Source organism: Microtus ochrogaster, chromosome 21 (assembly GCF_000317375.1).
Source record: "Microtus ochrogaster isolate Prairie Vole_2 chromosome 21, MicOch1.0, whole genome shotgun sequence".
NCBI classification, from domain to species: domain Eukaryota; kingdom Metazoa; phylum Chordata; class Mammalia; order Rodentia; family Cricetidae; genus Microtus; species Microtus ochrogaster.
Genome location: NC_022022.1, coordinates 7,609,141 through 7,627,696, shown reverse-complemented (window position 1 = coordinate 7,627,696; position 18,556 = coordinate 7,609,141).

Below are 18,556 nucleotides of genomic sequence, written 5' to 3'. Positions count from 1 at the left end.
AATACTCATGGCACTGGTATTAGGGGTAGCAATGTCAGCCTCACGTAGATATCTTAGAAACAACTTAACAATAATGTCAGGTATACATTAGAGGTGGTGTCGTGGATGACACGGTGGCTCAGGGCAGGGTGTCTTTGCATATGGCCATAGTGAACTGTTTCTTTTTGGGAGATTGTGTGTGTGTGTGTGTGTGTGTGTGTGTGTGTGTGTGTGTGTTGTACAAAGGTTTATTACTCACATAAAACACTCATTCTTTGATGTTTGAAACATCTAATGGTGAACAATCTCCTTTTCTTCTGATTGCCACCACAATGCCTACTGCCTTTGGTTGCCGCCACACTGCCTGCTGCCTATGGATCCCTGAGGCATGGGAAATGGGCTCAGCTAAGCCTGATTCTTCTTCCCTCTGTGTCTTCACTTCACCTATTGGTTCATTTAAGAGATATTCTTGAAGCCCTGCACATTACTAGAGACAATTGTGAGCAGGTAGCTTTTGTTTCCTTGGGGCTTACACTATTAATGTGGGGATGCCAAAAAATAAATGAAAGATGCTAACGTTTCAGATTGAGCCATGAAGAAGAATCTAAGTGAGAGGATGTAAGAGATAGTAACCAAAGAGATCCAGTGGTCCGCTCTAAAAGGCTCAGACTCCAGAGGCCAGGGGTGAGGGCCAGGACTCTGCACAGTTAACTGGAAGGTCAAGGCCTCCACTGTGTCTGCTCCTGGATGACTCCTTCTGCATCACCATCCTAGGGAATCTTCTGGCTATGTGACCTTGATAAAGTGCCAGTCTTCTTCGCGAGCATTGCTTCGGGTGGAGGGGAATTGCTTGTGTGTTCCCACCTGAAGCTCCGTTTTCTGCTTCAGGCCCAGCAGCTGCCCTGTGCAGAAATAGGCCTCACCACCTGTTGGCTAAGGCTTCAAACTCAGAGGATTAACGTGTTCTTATCTGAGACAACAGGAAAAGGAGAGTGGGGGAGCGAAATTGTTAGCATGGTTCTTCTTATCTCTCTTCTCCCAGACCTCTTCTGATCCCCCATTCCCGGACCCCCCTCCCACTCTCAAATCCACTGTGAGCAGCTGCTGGCCCCGTGGTCTGATGGGCCTCCATGCCAGCTGTCTGACGTCACACATCAATCTTCCATCTTTCCCGCAAATCTCTACCGATCAAATTTCATATTTCCAGGGCTCGGGCTATAAAGCTCCTTTCTCTGGTGTAATTAGTAATTAGAGGGGAAATATTAGCCAACAGACGCTCAATCCCCATCTGTCAAGAGAGGAAATTCCCATCCAAGTGGAGGCTCACCGCTTTCTTCAGGGGATGGTTGCTCACAACCCGTCCTTCTGAACTGAGCACTTCCAGTGGGCAGTAGAGTCATGCCTCCACGTGTCTAGTGTCTTCTATACTTCTGTAATTTATTTCTTAATTTGAAAAGCTCATTTTGTCCTTTCTCTTGTCTCCCTCTTCCATACTGCTTGCAATGTTAAGGCTGTGGGGAAGACACAGAAGGGACTGTTGCTACAGAATGTCCTTTGGCCATGCTGATACATCCCATAATTGTCCACTGAAAGGACAGGCTTCGTATGCGAGGGCCTTGACTTTGAAGAAGTGACACAAGAAAGGTCCCCTGTGAGACCTACATGGTACAGATCACCCTTGGTGGCGACACTTAGCTGAGCACAGTCTCTACTCATTAAATATTTCTGTCACTTATAAACAAAGTCATGAACTATTTTTTAAACTCAATATGGGCACCCTAAACAAAACACATGGACAAACCCCCAAAGGGCAGCAAGTTCCTAGAATAGGGGGATAGTTTGCTGTCTCAGTGATACCTGAATCTCTTCAGGTTCACTGGGTCACTTCTGAGATCTACCCCTTGACGAGAACCTAAAATGCATTCTGAGGTTGAGAGGCCAATGACCTACAAAGTAAAAGTTCAGTCTATCATTTAAAGAAGATCTGAGTGCTTAGAGAGGAGGAGCAGTCTCCGAAATAGTGTCAGTTGCTTTAAAATACAGTGTTTAGCTGCCACAGTCTTGGATTATCCACAGAACTAGAAGTCAACATAGATGACAATCACAGGGAGTGAGATTTTAGCTTGACTTTCTGGGCACTGGCGTCAGAAGTTCTAGAACACTTCTGGCCTGCCAGTGCCGGCTTCGTGGGGCTCTGCAGTGTCTTCTCCTCTCTCTATGTTAGCTGTGTCTTGTGGCACAGGAATAATTATTGTCCTGAAGGGCTGTGAGGAGAAATGGGATAGTCGTATGAAGTATTACAGTGTGTGGGGGAGGGAGCGGGCACACAGTAAGCATTGGCTATTTATATTATTACAAGATGTGGAATGTCACCTGATCAGAAAACTCAGCATATTCCAAAATGCTTTCTATAAATCCAGATTCCCTAAAGATGACAGGGTAACACTCGGGCAAAAAGTTCTGGGATAAGATTAGGTGATATTGGTGATACACAGGGCAGAAAAGGAAAGCAAGCGGCTTCTATATAACCAAATGTTTCCTATTTATTTCTCCACGCAATTCTTGTTTAGGAGAGAAAATAAATTGCGTGAGATAGTGTTATATAAAACATATTGGGAGAGAAGCTGAGTGATATGACTGGCCAGTATGCTAGTGGTGCTGGGGAGTGGGTGGGCGGGTGACTACATTTTGATGGGTTCACTAGATTTGATTTATGAGAAGAGCCCCTGTTCTTGTGAAGTGTTAAGTGTCCGAGGACAGTGAGCAATGTTGTACTTCCATGCTGACATTGACAATGCGACAACCCCACACAGATCACCTCCCTAAATCTCTCGGTTTGGACACAGTCAAGGATTTTGGAAGGCCTGAGAGAATAGGACATTTTATTCCTTTCCCGCTCGTGGGAAAGACATTTGTTCATGCCAGGCCTTATCATGAGCAGCAGAGGCAGGGGAGTAACTGAGACTTCATTCTTCTCCTCAGAGGCAGATGTATGAAGGCCACAGACCTGCACTGTAGCTTGACCACAGCCTTAAAGAGCAGGGGAAGAGTAGGGCAAGGACAGATGGGGGCAGAAGAGCTCTGGCTAAAGGGAACACTCCGCCGGTGTCTTCCCTACTCTCTCTTTGAGCAGAATATACTCACACGTGTTGTAGACAAGGGTGAGAGAAAATGATCCTTCCAGAGTGGAAGGACAGATAGAGGGACCTGGGGACAGAGGACACACAAAGGCAGAAAGAATTTATGTTCAAAGACATAAATCTCTGGAAGGTACTGTGCTCCATGCTAGATAGTCGTGGTGTTGTGGGATTTCAGATTTGCTTCTATGGCTGAGGAAATAAACGCTTGAACATGCTGAACATGCTTGGCTCTGCTGTAATTTCTGCACACTGAAGGTAAAGGCAGGAGAATCCCCACATCAAGGCTATTGTGGGCTTCCCTAGTGAATCAACTGTTTCAAAATAATACTTTAAAAAAAATAAACTGCACCCTTGTTCAAAAATGTACAAATGCAGAGTGGAAGAGAGAAGGCTTTTAAGATTCTTCCCTTTATATATTCTCTGATTTTCATGACATATATGTGTATACATACACACACATATATGTATTATGTATATATATAATCCCTTCTATAATGGGATCCACGTTGCTTTGTATTGCTGTCCCAGCATACCAAAAAGCCTGTTCTGTGAGTCTAACCACTTTCAAAATTATTTATTATTCCTAGTAATATTATTAGTATTTGTATGTGAGTGTGCATACGTGGGCGTGCATGCATCTGTCAGGGCCTGAAGCTGATGCTGAGTGTCTTCCTCACTCATCACCCACCTTATCTTTGAGGCATGGTCTCCCATTGAGCATGGAGTTTGCTGGTCTGGCTAGACTGGCTGCCTAGTGACCTCCAGAGACCCATCTGCTTTTACTCCCCCTCCCTCCGTGTGTGGCTTCAGGTTTCTGCTGCCTTTTTTTCTCATTCTCTATTTTCAAAAGGTAGATTTGAACTTGAAATTCTAAGAGTGGCCTTCTGAGGGGTGCTCATCTCCTGCATCCTCTGCCCACTGGCAAGACGATGCTGAATCAGGCTCAAGCCCACGTGTTTCTGGTTACTGGCTCCCAAACGCATTACTTTGCATTTTCCAAGCTGAATCCCATTTCATCCTTTTCCACCCAATTTTCTATAATCTCTTAATATTATTCATGTGTTCATTGCCTGCCCACGCTGGGCTCTGCTTTGTCTAGCCTGGCACCTCCTGCACTGTCCATGACTATGTTTTTTTAGAAAGAAGCTGTGTCTAGTAATTTCCTGTGTTAGGCAACTTGTGACCTCACAGGCTGTTCTTCTCTGTCTCAGATGAAGGACTTCTACCTTTCACCCAGAAATACCACTTTGCGAAAACATCTCCAAATTCTAATATCTTCTCTTAAAATTTCTCAAGTCTTAAAGATGCCAACTTCTCATTAAAACGATGCTGGATGCCATCACTGGAAAGTGATAGAAGTCAATACCCCCATTTAAGGATGAGTAAAAGAGCCAGTTTTTGGTGGTGCCTACGGGTAATTCTGGTAGTCCAGAAGCTGAGGCCAAGGCAGGAAGAGTACCAGTTTGTGGCTTCTTGTGGTCTGTATAGAAAGGTCCAGGTTAGCATGGGTACACTATTTCAGAAAAGAGAGGACAGTTAAAAACAAAAACAAAACAAAACAAAAACCAGGTTCAGATAGACAAACTAAGGATGCAGTTAATGAGTGAGTGCTCAAAGTGCCTGCTATCTAGAGTGAAGAGGCCACATCATAACCTGTGCTAAGCGTGACATGGTACGGGAAATGGGGACAAATGGGAAACAATGATTTTATAAAGTGCCTTGCTTTGACACAGTGATGGTGCCAAGGATACTCTGATCTCCAGAATCCCATTATCCTGCAGATATATTTACAGGGTGTGTGCTGATGCCCTAGAGCAGTGGTTCTCAATCTGTGGGCCATGACCCCTTGGGGTGGGGCAAGTGACCCTTTCACAGGGGTCACCTAAGACCATCAAAAACACAGATGTTTATATTATGATTCAGAACAGTAGCAAAATTACAGGTATAGAGTAGCAACAAAATAATTTTATGGTTGGGGTCAGCACAACATAAGGAACTGTGTGCTAAAGGGTCACAGCATTAGGAAGGGTGAGACCACTGCTCTAGAGGCTGCAGGAGTGTGGAACTCATTCCTTCTCCATAGCCCCTGCCAGAAGGACACATTTTAATGTCAGCTCCCTCCTTTCTTTTTTGGCTTAACAGTGTTTGTCTTTACTCCAACTACTGGTTTTAGTCTCCTTCCCCCCAACTCACCAGTCTTCAAAATGGTTATAAGTGCTTTTTATTTAACCATCCACATTTCCATATTGAAGATTCTGCGTTATTTTTCTGATGTTTATGCATCCACATTTCTAAATACCATCTGCAATGAGTTGCATGTTTACAGGGGTTTAATCTACTGAAGACTTTCCTGGGTTCTGACTGCGATCCAAGATTGTAGTTTCTTGTTTTCTGTTGCCTGGCTACCACTCACTGACTTCTTTGGGGGTGTGATTTCCCTACTGTGTCTCACACATCAAGGCAATCACAAATAAAAACTCTTCCCTTTTAGAATATTAGGCTAGAATTAAATATCACTCTAATTTCTTTCTGCCAGTTTTCCCCTCCAAGTTTTGAATGGGGCATGGTTCTACATTACACCAAAACATCTAAATGAAAAAAAAAAAGAAAGAAAAAGAAAAAATTCAGCCAAGCCACTCAGATGTTCCTCCACCAAATCCAGATGTTTGGCAAAGCATGGACAAAATCTCTGGATGAGTGAGCCCCTATGGTCAACATTTTCTTCATACCACTTTGTTTAAAAACACAGTTTTAATGGCCTAACTATGTGCCATCTGTAATAATGGCCTGACTGTGTGCAGCATGTAACAACAGTGGATTCTGGCAGATTTGATCTTTGTGAGAAAAGAACCTCAGGCTGACTCCGTTAGTCAGTCCTGATATAAAGATGCTTCCCTGGGTGGATGCTTCATTGTTACCGTGAAGAATTGTGGGTCAGGAAGTGGGCTTCTGTCCCGGGATGAATAAATACAGATGTGAAAGTTTCAAGGGGAGAGAAGTAGGAACTTGGGACATTTCTGACTGCTGGGCTGTGGTAAACATTTCAAAATAGCTAGACTATCCAATTATTTTATTATTCATAATTTGCCTAACAAGTCCCTTAATAGAATCAAAAGGAAAGCACATATTTTCACATTTAAATACTCATTTTCATTCTAGGAGATTTGAAGCAACAGCCATGTTGTACCTCATATTTTCTCAATATTCCAGTAGAGAGAGTTATATTATCTTTACCTATCAGATGACTAGGATAACACCACAGTTTCACATAAAATGTTGAGAACAACTAGGTGGTGGTGACGCACAAGCCCTTAATCCCAGGACTTGGGAGGCACAGTCAGGCAGAGCTGTATGAGTTCGAGGTCAGCCTGGTCTACAAAGCAAGTACCAGAACAGCCAGGGCTGTTACATAGAGAAACTGGGTCTTGAAAAACACAAAACAAAACAAAACAAAGCAAACAAACAAAAAAAGTTGAATACCTTTTAAGAGTGAACTGAATCTAAGACCATGGGTTTGAAGGGCATTAGATATGTTTTAAGGAAAACCCCTATCCACAGGCTAAAGACTGTACCACACCGGGCGCATCTACTGGACAACCAGGAAGATCTAGGTGATTTAGAAGCAGAGGATGTGGGGTGTGTGTGTGTGTGTGTGTGTGTGTGTGTGTGTGTGTGTAAGAGAGAGAGAGAGAGAGAGAGAGAGAGAGAGAGAGAGAGAGAGAGAAGAGGAAAGGAGGAGAGAAAATATGTGTGCGCACACACACCTTGGTCTCTCTTTCTCTTTGGCTTCAATTGGGTGACCCTTGATGTTCCTTCTCTTGTCTTTTGGCACTGATAAAATTACTGGTGTTTGAAATAACCTATCATATCTATTACATTGTCGCTCCCATTTCTGGAATGTTGCATGATTTTTTTCCTAAGAAGAGGGACACTACCCCTGTCCCTCTTCTTAGGAGTTCTTCCTTCAATCCCAGTATTTCTTAAAAACTCTAAACGCAAAGAGGTCCCACCTTCTGATGGCTTCTGTGGCTAGAGCTCTGGTTCTGTTTAGCTCCAGCAGCTTCCTATCATGGCACACACATGTCCACACACCACAGGGACAGATAGTCTACCCTGGTCTCTCTTCCAACTCCAGGGTTATCCTGGGGTGCTTGATTATCTGATGAGACAGTCACCTGAGTTCTGTCCCCCTCCAACACCGTCAACCCTTTCCCAGCAGAAGCTGCTACCACCCACCTGCTCCTGGCAGGGCTCCAGGACAAGGTGAGGACTCTAAAACCCTTACAGCGGAACTCAATAGGTAAGGAGCTCTAACTGGCACAGACCACCTAATGATGGAAAATTTGGCCTGGCAGGCGGTTAATCAGCTGCAGTGGCTCCAGAGCTCTGGGTGGAGTCAGGGAACAAATTTATATGATCCCCCTACACGTATGGGGGGGACCGCCTCATCTCATCTGAGCTACACTGAAGCTCACACACATCTGTAGCCTCTTTATAAGCTCTGGCAGCCACTCTCGAGGCCCCAGCGGAGACTTGCCTGGTAAGAACAACTGAATGTGCCTCCCCACCTCTTAGCCGTCTTCCAAGTACAGCATAAATTGCCTGTCCAGAATTTAAATTTCCTTGAATTGTGGTTTCTACCACTAGCACCTTGGGTTTATATAAAAGGGTAAAATTTCTGCCTTGGACTGTGACTATAAAAGCCCTTAACCTTGTTTTCCAGCCGAGCCAACTTTAAATTAAATGGCTTCATGTTGGAACATCAGCATCTGGAGGAGGCTCTCATGAAGCCTGTGATAAATCAGCAGCTGCTGTGGGCGAAAGGTCACTTTAATTCTACATTCTCTGCCGGAAAAAATAGTAAGGCAATAAATAACGCCACCACAAAGACGCCGTGAACACTACAAAGGCTTCGTGGAGGCACCAGGACAGTCCTGCGTGGGCAGAGAAGGCAAGCTCTACGGAGTTGCCACCTGCTTGAATGAGAGGATTGGCCTACTGATGGGAGGTAATTGGGCAGCCCGTGTTGTTACCTGTAGCATCCCACAGCAGGACCTGCTACGTGACTTCCATTTATAGACACTGAATAACAGTCTCTTTTACCTAGTCTAAACCAGAAAGCTAGGATAGTTCTGAATCTTTATGCAAGCACCATGACACCCAACACTCGCTCTGACAGCCAAGACAGCTACTAAGTGGCTGGTAGGCAGAATATACAGCGTGGTTACACCAGGAAAAGGCATTCTTGATGTCCCACATTTGATTGAGTGAAATAGAGTGATATTTAACAACAGTGCTCAGAACAGCATGAAGCTTAAAATTTTCTGGAATTGTCCAACTAATACGTTTGGATCTTGCTGGACCATGTGTAACTGAAACAGCAGAAAGCAAACTGATGGATAAAGATAGATTTCCATTTCATCAATGAGGACGGGAGGTGAGATAGTTGGGAAGGGTCTTTACGTCACGGGCTAAGTAAGGAGGCGTCGTAAAATCATCTGCCAGTTCTTAAGTGTTCTTTCCTTGGCACTGGGCACTTTGTTTTCCCTTTTGCTTTAGGTTTCTTCCATGGGGCCAGCACAATCCACCTCTTCTCCCTGTCTGACTCTATGTAGAGGCTCCAGTCTTACCCCAGGCAATCTCAGTGCCTCTCTCCATCTCTCTTCTTATGCACAACTTTGCTGTATTATCTCAGTCTCTAACTGGCAGGGCCAACTGAAGGCCGCACTCAGCAAGCTAAGGACACGCCTCTCCTCAGGTGCCACTTGTCTCATATAGGGGAGGTGGGGTAGAGAGTGAGGACCGCCATGTTTCTTTTCCTTCTGGAACAGGTATGTTATTTAGAACTGTGTCTAGTATAGTACAAACACATACAGACAACAGCTGTTAGCGTTATCCTTGAACAATGCAACGGCTTTATCTTCAGGTTACTATGTTGAAAACCAATACTTCAGCTGAACTCCTTAAAAGGCAAGCTCCTTCCAACCTGATTAGGATACAATGGGAAAGCCCTCATGAATGAGATTACCATTCTTCTGAGTGGAAGCCAAAGAGTACCATATGCCCTTCTGCCATGTACAGTCATAGTGAGAAGAAAGTCATCCATGAGATGCTGGTCATTGCCAGACACCACATCTGTTGATCTTAGAGGTTTTAGCCCCCACGATTTTGAGGAATCAGTTTCTTTCATTTATAAGTTACTCAGACTACTTTATTAGAGCTTCCTAAACAGACCAGGACAAATGTTATTTTAGAGAGGGGAAAATTTTTCTGGTACCTGTGTATCAGTTCCAAAGATTTCTCTCCAAACTTGAAATGCTCATCAACTGGTTCTTCATTGACTTTCACATATAAAGTCTTCAGTGGCTCCTAAACTTTGCCAAATAAATGAACGGGCTAGGAGCTCCTCACAAAGGTTCCTGTGTGATTCTGATTTTAGCAGTCCATGAGAACTGAAGTGGGGGTGGATCGACTCTGTCTCATGAGCTATGTGGTTGTCTTGAGGTGCGATCTGTACAGGAAAGAGTGTAAAACGTCAACATAACTATTTACTTGAGAACGTAGATAGGTGGCTTTTGCGCATGTCCATCGCAAGACTTCTCATTTCTTTCCAGTGTTCCCATGCTCCTTGTTCTGACCCCCTTGCCAGATCAGTTCTTTGAGCCCAGTTCCGACCTGCACCACTTCCCCAGTGTCCTGTGCTGTCCCTTCTCATTCCACCATGCCAAGGCTGTGGAACCTTCCTCATGTGTCTCCAGAATGATCCGCAATTGTTTCCTAAATACTCTCACCATCCCTGTCCTTGCCTCTCTGCTGTTCAAAAATGGTAACTGCAGCACTGCTCCCATAAAAAACAAAACAAATCAAGCAAACAAACAAACAAATAAAAATCTCACTCTTCTCAAAAGCCCCGAGTGGCCCCTCAACCTCTCAAAGTGACAGCTTCAATAACCACTCCCACAGCCCCTCATTTTGACCCCGACTATCTCTCCAGCCTCATTGTTGGCCATTCTCCATCATCCCTTCTGCCATGGTCACAAAAGGCCTGTGTGTTTTCTGTTTCCCCTTTTGCTTTGAACATACAAATTAGGATTTACTAAGAAGAATGAGGTCCTTGGATGGGTCATCGCACGAGTGTCTGAAAGAGCTAAGAAATTGCTGTGTCAAGGCAAGTCCCCACTAAGACATGGGGAATAACCATGGCTGGGAGTCTCCATTGCCCTAATAAACCATGAACTTCCTAAATCTGACACTTGCAGCTGATCTTCCATGTACCAGAACCCTCCTCTCTCCAGTCTATATACAATGTAAGAGCTCATTGATGTTTACTAGAGAGGTAGTTGTATGAAAAACTGCTCTGGTTTGCCCATCATTGGTTGATGAGGATCTTGCTCACATGAAGGACTCTGGTCTTCATCCTATTCTCTGACCACATCTCCTGGCTCTAGGCCATGGGACCCATTTGAACCCAGGAGGAAGACTGAGCACAACACAGCATTACCATATACCCACTCCAACTGAAGAAGAAGAAATGGAAACAGGTTCATCATCCCCTACTGCTCTCTGCCTCCTGGGAACTTACTCTGGAATGACTTGGAGTGACAGCTCCAGAAATTGACCTGGGGCTAAAGTTACAGGGAGCAGAAGACAGCATGGCTCATTCTAACAGTTCTGCCTTGAGGGAGAGTTTGCCCAGGATCAGATTCTTCACCAAGCCCAGGGACCAGCTGATGTATTTCTTAAGGTCTTCTGTTATATTTCAAGGTTACTAAGGACCAGGGTGTCTGCACTATGTAGGAGACTTCCCCAAAGGATGTGCAGAGCAAAGTTTTCCTGAGGGCTCAGGGAGGGAGATGTTTCTTTTGAGCAAATGGCTTGTTCTTATTGTCTAGGTACTACAATTCCTGGAATGGATTATCTGTGCCCTGGAACTACCCCCTCCCGTTTTTTTTCTTGTTTCTGGACAACTTAGAATCATAACGGCAACAAATATCCAGGATTTATGGTACTCATGTTTTATATCAAATATTTTACAAATTCATCATCTTAATGTTGCATACCTGTTTCTATTTTTCATTAGTTTCTCATTCAAAAAACACTTTTGTGCTGCATTTCTTCTGGAAACCTCTCTAGAAGTCTTCTAAAATAGGTCACAACAGAAACAAATCATAATTCCTTGCTGTAACAGATATTTCACCATGCTCATCATAATACTGGTTACTATGTGTGGAGAATGTTGGGGTTCCGAGACTCAGAACTCCCTTACAGGCAGAACAAAGGAAAAGGCCAGTGCATTGCTTCAAACTACAGTTCACAAGTGGTGCACATACCCCAGAGCCCACCCAGAAGCCTGAGAAATGTGAACACACTTCCCAGGGATACAACTACTTACGTCCAAATTAGTAACTAGTCAGCGGAGCCTCGCCCGTGCCTGGGTGTTTTCATTCTGCAGATGTGGCTAGCTAGATTGCAGCCTCTTCCCAACTGGCACAGCTGTCCCCAGCTGCAGATTGTAGTTCTGCACACACAGGCAGCTGCGGAAAGAGGCACCGCAGCTTACCTATCTCTTTCAATAAAGAAATAACCGCCATCAGCTTTAAACACCACTGTGGGACAGGGGGGTCTCTGGGCAACTTGGGATCATCCACTTACTCATGGATTCCCCACTGTGAGTTAGGCATTGCATGTCAGGGAAAGTCAGGGAGTGTGAACAGGAAGATGAGGACCTCCAGGTAAGCAAAACAAACAGCTCCAAAGAAGGTGAAAACAAGGACTATAAGACTGAAAAGAAGTATGGGGGTTGAGAAGAGGGAAGGAGTCGGGTGGGAGTAGGGGGTGGTTCCTTGGCTTAAACAAGTCAGGAATTTTCAGAGTCTGCGCTGCAGTCTGAAATGGCCAGAATTTGGCTATTGCATACAGCACAATAATAATAAATTCATGAAAGTGTTTCAGCTCAGGGTGTGTTTGGAGAATGGAAATTAAGTCAGTTTGCCTCATTTCAATGATATATTATTTTATATCATCATGGAAGTAGGGTAGGGGTAGGTCAGGGAAGTTTCTCCTTTTTATCCCAGAGTCTGTCAGGGTTAGTCTCACTTACCAACAAGGTAGAAGCCCAGTGTCCCTGCTAATTTCCCAACACCCCGACAAAAGCAACGTAAGGGAGAAGGGTTTAGTTCACCTGCAGTTCTGGAAATACATAGTTCATCAGAGCTGCAGGAAGGAGCAGGCAGCTGGAATGTCACACCACATCCACCATTAAGGAGTGATAGCCAAATGGGTGGAGCTGTAGACCTCAAGACCCACCCCTTCGACTCATTTCTTCCCAAGAGACTCCACTTCTTAAAGGTTCCAGAGCACCTACTGGAAATCAAGTGTTAGAATGTGTGAGCCTATGGGAGGTGTTTCACATTCACACGACAACATCTGCATAATAGAGACATGACAAGATCCGAAGGATACTGGTGATGATAGGACTTTGTTTCCCTGACTCTTCTTCTCGGAAAGATAGAACTAACACCCCTTTTCCAGGGAAGACTCAGGGTGCCTGTTTCTAAATTATACTCATCTTTATTGTTTTGGTCCTTGGTAGCTACTTGGTGTGGCACTCAGTGATGGCATGGACTATGCTATGATTAAGAGATGCTCAAATTCAATCAGTGATGGCATGGACTATGTTCAAATTATTAGCAATGACAGTCATCTTGTATCAGTAGGAATATGGAAAATCTTTGGGCTGGTGTACCAGAATTACATGCACGAAATAAAGCTTTGCCATAGGATACCGAGAAGACAGTGTGATAGTTTTTGTTGTAATGGGTTTACCATTTACTGTATAGCGTAAGTCTATAACTATTTACTTAGTTATTTGTCAAAACTTTTCTATTTTTAAAAATAAACTGGGCAGCATATAGTTAAAAATTGGAAGTGCAGGCTTAATGAAGTATTAAGAACATCGTTTGTGTCTCAAGAAAGGTTATGATGAACATGGGATGTACAAAAAGTTTGCAGACATTTATAGTCTGCTGTAGGAAATAGAATCTGCAGAAAATCGGAGAACACAGATCCACCGAGAAAGCATCAGGCTGGGCCTTAAAACTTCTGCTGTTAAGAAGTTAGTCCTCCTATGAGAGAATACTTTGGTTTTACAAGGTTATGTTATTTAGAACTTTAAAAAATTATTTATATGCTTTTTATTTTATATGTACTTGTGTTTAACTAAGTGTATATATGTATAGCTCATGCATATACACCCTGATGCATATAGTTCCTTGCAGAGGCAAGAAGAGAGCATTGGATTCCCTGGAGCTGGAGTTACTGTTGGTTGTAAAGCAGTCAGCATGGGTGCTGGGAACTGAACTGTCCTCTGGAAGAGAATCAAGTGCTCTTAACTGTGGAGAGACCTTTCTAGCCCCTATCAGGCACTTTTATAGCTCATTTTGAAATATAAATTTTACTTGGGCAGACCAATTCCTCTAAATTAATATCATCTATGCTTGATCCTGAATTACATGTTCACTGATTGAATGTGATTTGAGGTGCTTTGCTCTGGGGTGAAGAGTGTTTCACTCATGCTTTTATTGCAGATCCATTCTGCAAACCTGAATTTCTTTGTAGGAGTCCTTGTTTAAACCACTTGGCAATCTTACAAGAGCTGTATGAGATCTTGATAAATGTACCTATTTTCATGTGCGCACCAAAGCCAACCTGACTCAGTTAAACTGCAGCAAGCTGATGGTGTGCTAAGGTATCGAAGTCACCCTCACCCCAGGTGTGTGAAGATAGCATTCTTACCTTAGAGCCTTTGCATATTAAAAGCGACCACCAGGCATTGGGGTTGAGCAGAAGGGCCATATCAACCAAGATCTTAGCAAATAGGCGAGATGTTAAAAATTAATACCAAATTTTTCTATGAATAATAAATATAAATACAAATTAGAATACCCTCTAGTAACATCTCCCTTTGTATACCTCTACTGCAAACAGCTGCCATTGTGTCCTTAGATGAAGAGATCAGCTTCTTTGTCAACAAGTTCTCCCCCACCCCCACACACATATCACGTGGATATAGGACAGATGTCGACCTCGTTGTATCATTGTGAGAACTTTAATAGGTTACCACATGTGAAGTCCTTAGAAGATTCCCTCAAGCCTAGCTATCAGTAAGGCTTGCGTTTGTTGTGTTATTCTTATCATCATTATTATTTACCATCTATTTATTATGCCAAGTCTTGCAGACAACTAGCACTTAATAAATCAAAGAAGGGCCCACCATGAAGTCACAGCAGCATCCTCTAGTCATTTGAAAAGGCCAGTCGTGTCTTCATTTTTCATGATCTGTACAGGCCTGGGCTGATCGGAGCTGGTGGAAATCACGAGTGGCATTGTGCCCACCCTACTCATCCTCTAAACTGAATTCTCTTATCCAGTAAAATGGGGTAACAGTGCCCACTTAGCAAGGCGCTCAAGAGAGATACGTTATTTATGTCAGACCGTGGATGCAAAGCAACCAACACAGTGCCTAGAAATCTGGGTATATGGACATCTCAAACAGCCAAACCCGTGGCATCCATTGTCTTCCATCCCAGACAAAACGAGTGTGGCCATTTCTAGCATGTTCAGGCTTGCTGACGAGAACAGCTGGGAGGGAAGTCAAGCTGGAGTCGCAGATCTTTACTCATGGTGGAGCCTCTTCCAGGCAGAGTTCTTAAGTCGCCATATCACCATGGGTTAAAGGAAGAAAAATATTGATGTTTTATTGAGTTTCTCCTATAGGTCAGATCATGTGTCATGGCTGTGATCTAAACAATGAGCCGGTGCAGAAGGAATGCACAGCTGAGACGGATGAGATAAACCTTCCGCAGCCTTGACTCCTCCAAGACCCAGCAAATTGCTTCCTTTATTTAATTACAAATTAATTGAAAACATTCCCATGCTGAACAAACAGTACTGGTTCCCGATTTGTTGATAATAGTTTAATCTGCCTGTAATATCCCATAGACACCAATGCATGGTTATGTCATCAATTTTACACTTGCAGCTCTGAATAAACATGGCTGCCTGGGCCAGGAACAGGATAGATGCAGAGGGAGGCATACCGCAGGGAGAATAACTCAAGGTAAGTTGAGCAGATGGTCTTGGATAGAACCGGTCCTGAGAGGTCCTGGCAGAAAGACAGTTGGGAGCAGTGGAACACTTGACGACTCAGAAATTTCTGGAAGGTAGCAGCACTGTGTTTGTCAGGGTGTGGATTCATTAACCTACTGTTTACTTTTTCTCTTATTCAGTTAAATGCCTACTCTCAGGCCAGAAGACTACTTCAGTTGTAGGGCTTGAGGAGCTATAATGACATCAGTCTGCTTATTGGCACCTACCAGGTCTCTCTGTTGTCCCTCCTGCTTCTGTAAATGTGCTTTTCCTACAGCCCACATTTATTTGCCTATGGAGTGGAGCATGGATCCCATTGTGTGCCGTAACTCTCTCCCCTATGTGGTTAACTCGGAGCAGAGTATCGGCAGAGGGATTTTTACAAATAAGAATAGGTACCAAGAGAGCAAGGGGAGCAGTGCTCCCAATGCTCAAGACCCATTTTAAAGGGGAAAGTGAGACTCAGAAAATGTCAAATTTGAAGGATTTTGGAGGCCATGCCATGAGCTGGAACTTCGGAGTGGAGTACTAGCTGGAAATTCACTCAGAAAGGCCTGGCGAATGACTCACTCTTCCCTCCTCTTAGCGACGCGTGCTCTTCCCCTGTGCTTTCCCACAGAGTCTGACTGTCTTCCAGGCCAGGAGAGCCTTGGGGGCTTCCAGGTGGGGAGTGTCAAACTGTAATTTCCTTCACCTAATCCATGCTTGACGCATGGCTTACAGAATCAGTAAGCATTTTATATATGAAGCACTAGGAGAGGGGGAAAGAAAGACAGGGAGACAAAAGAAGGGATTGAAAGGGTTTTTAAATCATGAAAAATGTTTCTTTCAAGTTAAGTCAGAAAGCCAAAGTTGACTTTTCATGTTTTGGATTTAAACATTGATAATTTGTATCATTTCATGCAACCACTCAAGCTGCATGTAGAGTCCACATCACTGCAACTTGAAGAATAACACAAACAATGGTTTCACTAAGTAAAGATAAAGCTAACTCAAATTCAGACCTTGCGAGGCAGCATCCACCCCTCACTGTAGTGATTGGTTGCTGTATTATAGCAGATCACTGAACTGGTAGAGCCAAGATAAAATACTGATTGTAGTGATACTTTTTGGAAGTCTCCTGCTCATACTTCCTGAATCCTCATTTCCTTCTTGGGTCTCTGAGGGAGTTGAAGACTAGATAGTGATACTTATGGTTTTCCTTGTTTGCCTGATGCAGAAAGCAAGTTATGATAGAAAGTAAATTAGGTACAAGACTTTGGACTCACCAAAATAGAATAGATATGGAGTATTTTCTCTGAATTTGTCAGATGCAAGTGGACTAGACATTGTTGATGTATTTACTGCCTGTATATATTGTGTATAGTCAGTATATATTATTGAATATAGTTTTTTCTATTAATTATAGCCTTTTATTTTGGACAAAAAGGGGAAATTAGTGATATTTCATTTTTATTTTAGTAAATAAAGCTTGTCTGAAGATCAGAGAGTAAAGCAGGCACACTGATCAGCCGTACAGACCAGGCAGTGGTGACACACACCTTCAATCCAAGTAGCCACACTAGTTTGTCATAAAAGCTGGGTGGTAGTAGTGCACACCGTTAATCCCAGCACTAGAGAGGAATATAAGATGGGAGGAGACAGGTTTTAGGCTCAGTCACATTCTGAGGATTCCCAGAGGCAGAATTGACATTTTTGGACTGATGTACAGGTAAAAGTCAGTGGCTGGCTGCTTTGCTTTTCTGGTCTTCAGGTTGGACCCCAATATCTATCTCTGCATTTTTATTAATCGTGCTCTGACTTGCAGTGGAATTCAGATTGGAGATGTTTTGCTCAACCAAACATCAGAGAAAACAGCAATGAAATTCTGTTTCATCTAACTGATAAATTGAAACATAAAATGTCAGGAATAAACAAGGGGGCTCTGTCTAAAGAAAGATTCTGAACAACTAAAAAGAAAAGGTTTCTGTCAGTTAGAATGTGCTCCACCACAGGTAAGAATCCTGCTACCTGGGCATTGTTTAAGGAGACACCTTAGCTCCTATTAAAGTATAAGACAGACCTGAGAGCTGGTTTATCAGAGACCTGGCACTGCTGTCAGCACTTCTGAGCTGCCTCTCTGCTGTGCTGTGGCCACATCAGCTTCATGTTCTATCAGTTCTTCAGGTTCCATCAGTGCAAACAGCTGAGTGTTGGTAGCAATTGAATCTCCTTTTCTGTTCCCACCCATCTGCAGAGAAAAAAAATCCTTTTATTCAAAGACAGAAGAAAAATATTTTTCAAAGCTTTAGCAAAAATATGTTAGTTTCTGAATCTGTTGGTGGTAAATGAGATGGCAGTTCTGTAAGAGCTAACAGGGCCACTCCTGGAGCCAGAGATGCTCTTTGCTGACCCTGGGTTTTATGGATTTCATGGAAAAGAGAGGCAGAACTTAGCAATGGTCTACTTGCAGCAAACAGAAGAGTGTGGGGACTCAACATTTGGATAGTAAGTAGGCAGTGGGGGATTAGGTGCATATTTTGACAGAATGCAGAGTGACCAAGGGCTATACATAAGATTAGAATCAAGGACAAAAGTGGCTGTCAAACAATTGACTTCTGTATAGAAATATCTTGGGAAACAGCTATTTTTATTTCAATATCATTAGTTCATAGCTACAAACAGATGAAGGAGTTCTTAAGTTGGTTACAAAGATATCTATGAAATGGGACATGATTGACTCTGACTTCCCAAGCAGTTAAACTAAAGCAAAGAAAGTCGGAATCCTTAGGATAGATGATTTCAAATTCAAAGGAGTAAGTTGATGGACCATGCATGTATTGCCCAAGGCCCTGCTAATTGTATAGCAGAGTGCCGTAAAGCACGCTTTCAAAATACGGCAACATAAATACTCCTGCTATCACAGAAGATGAAATTGTGTAGGAAAATGTGAATAAATTATTTAGGGATGGTGAGATGCTCAGTGGATAAAGGCATTTGCTAGAAAGGTATGGAGACCCAAATTCAATCTGGTGGGTCTCATAAAGCCCAGGCATGAGGCCCTGTGTAACTTTCTGACCCTAACTCAAGTTTGGGGACCTGTCTTTGGCCATAGCTTTCGCATATGAGTGATTCAGCCCAGCCCGACCTAAGCCCACCTCTGCCCAGCCACCGCTAACATGGGAAAATATTATTGGCCCTTATTCCCCACTCCACCTCACCCCATCCCAAGACTCCCACCCCCTATCACAACCGTATATAAGTTTATGCCTGATACAATAAAACGAGATCCTGCTTCGACAAGACTCCCA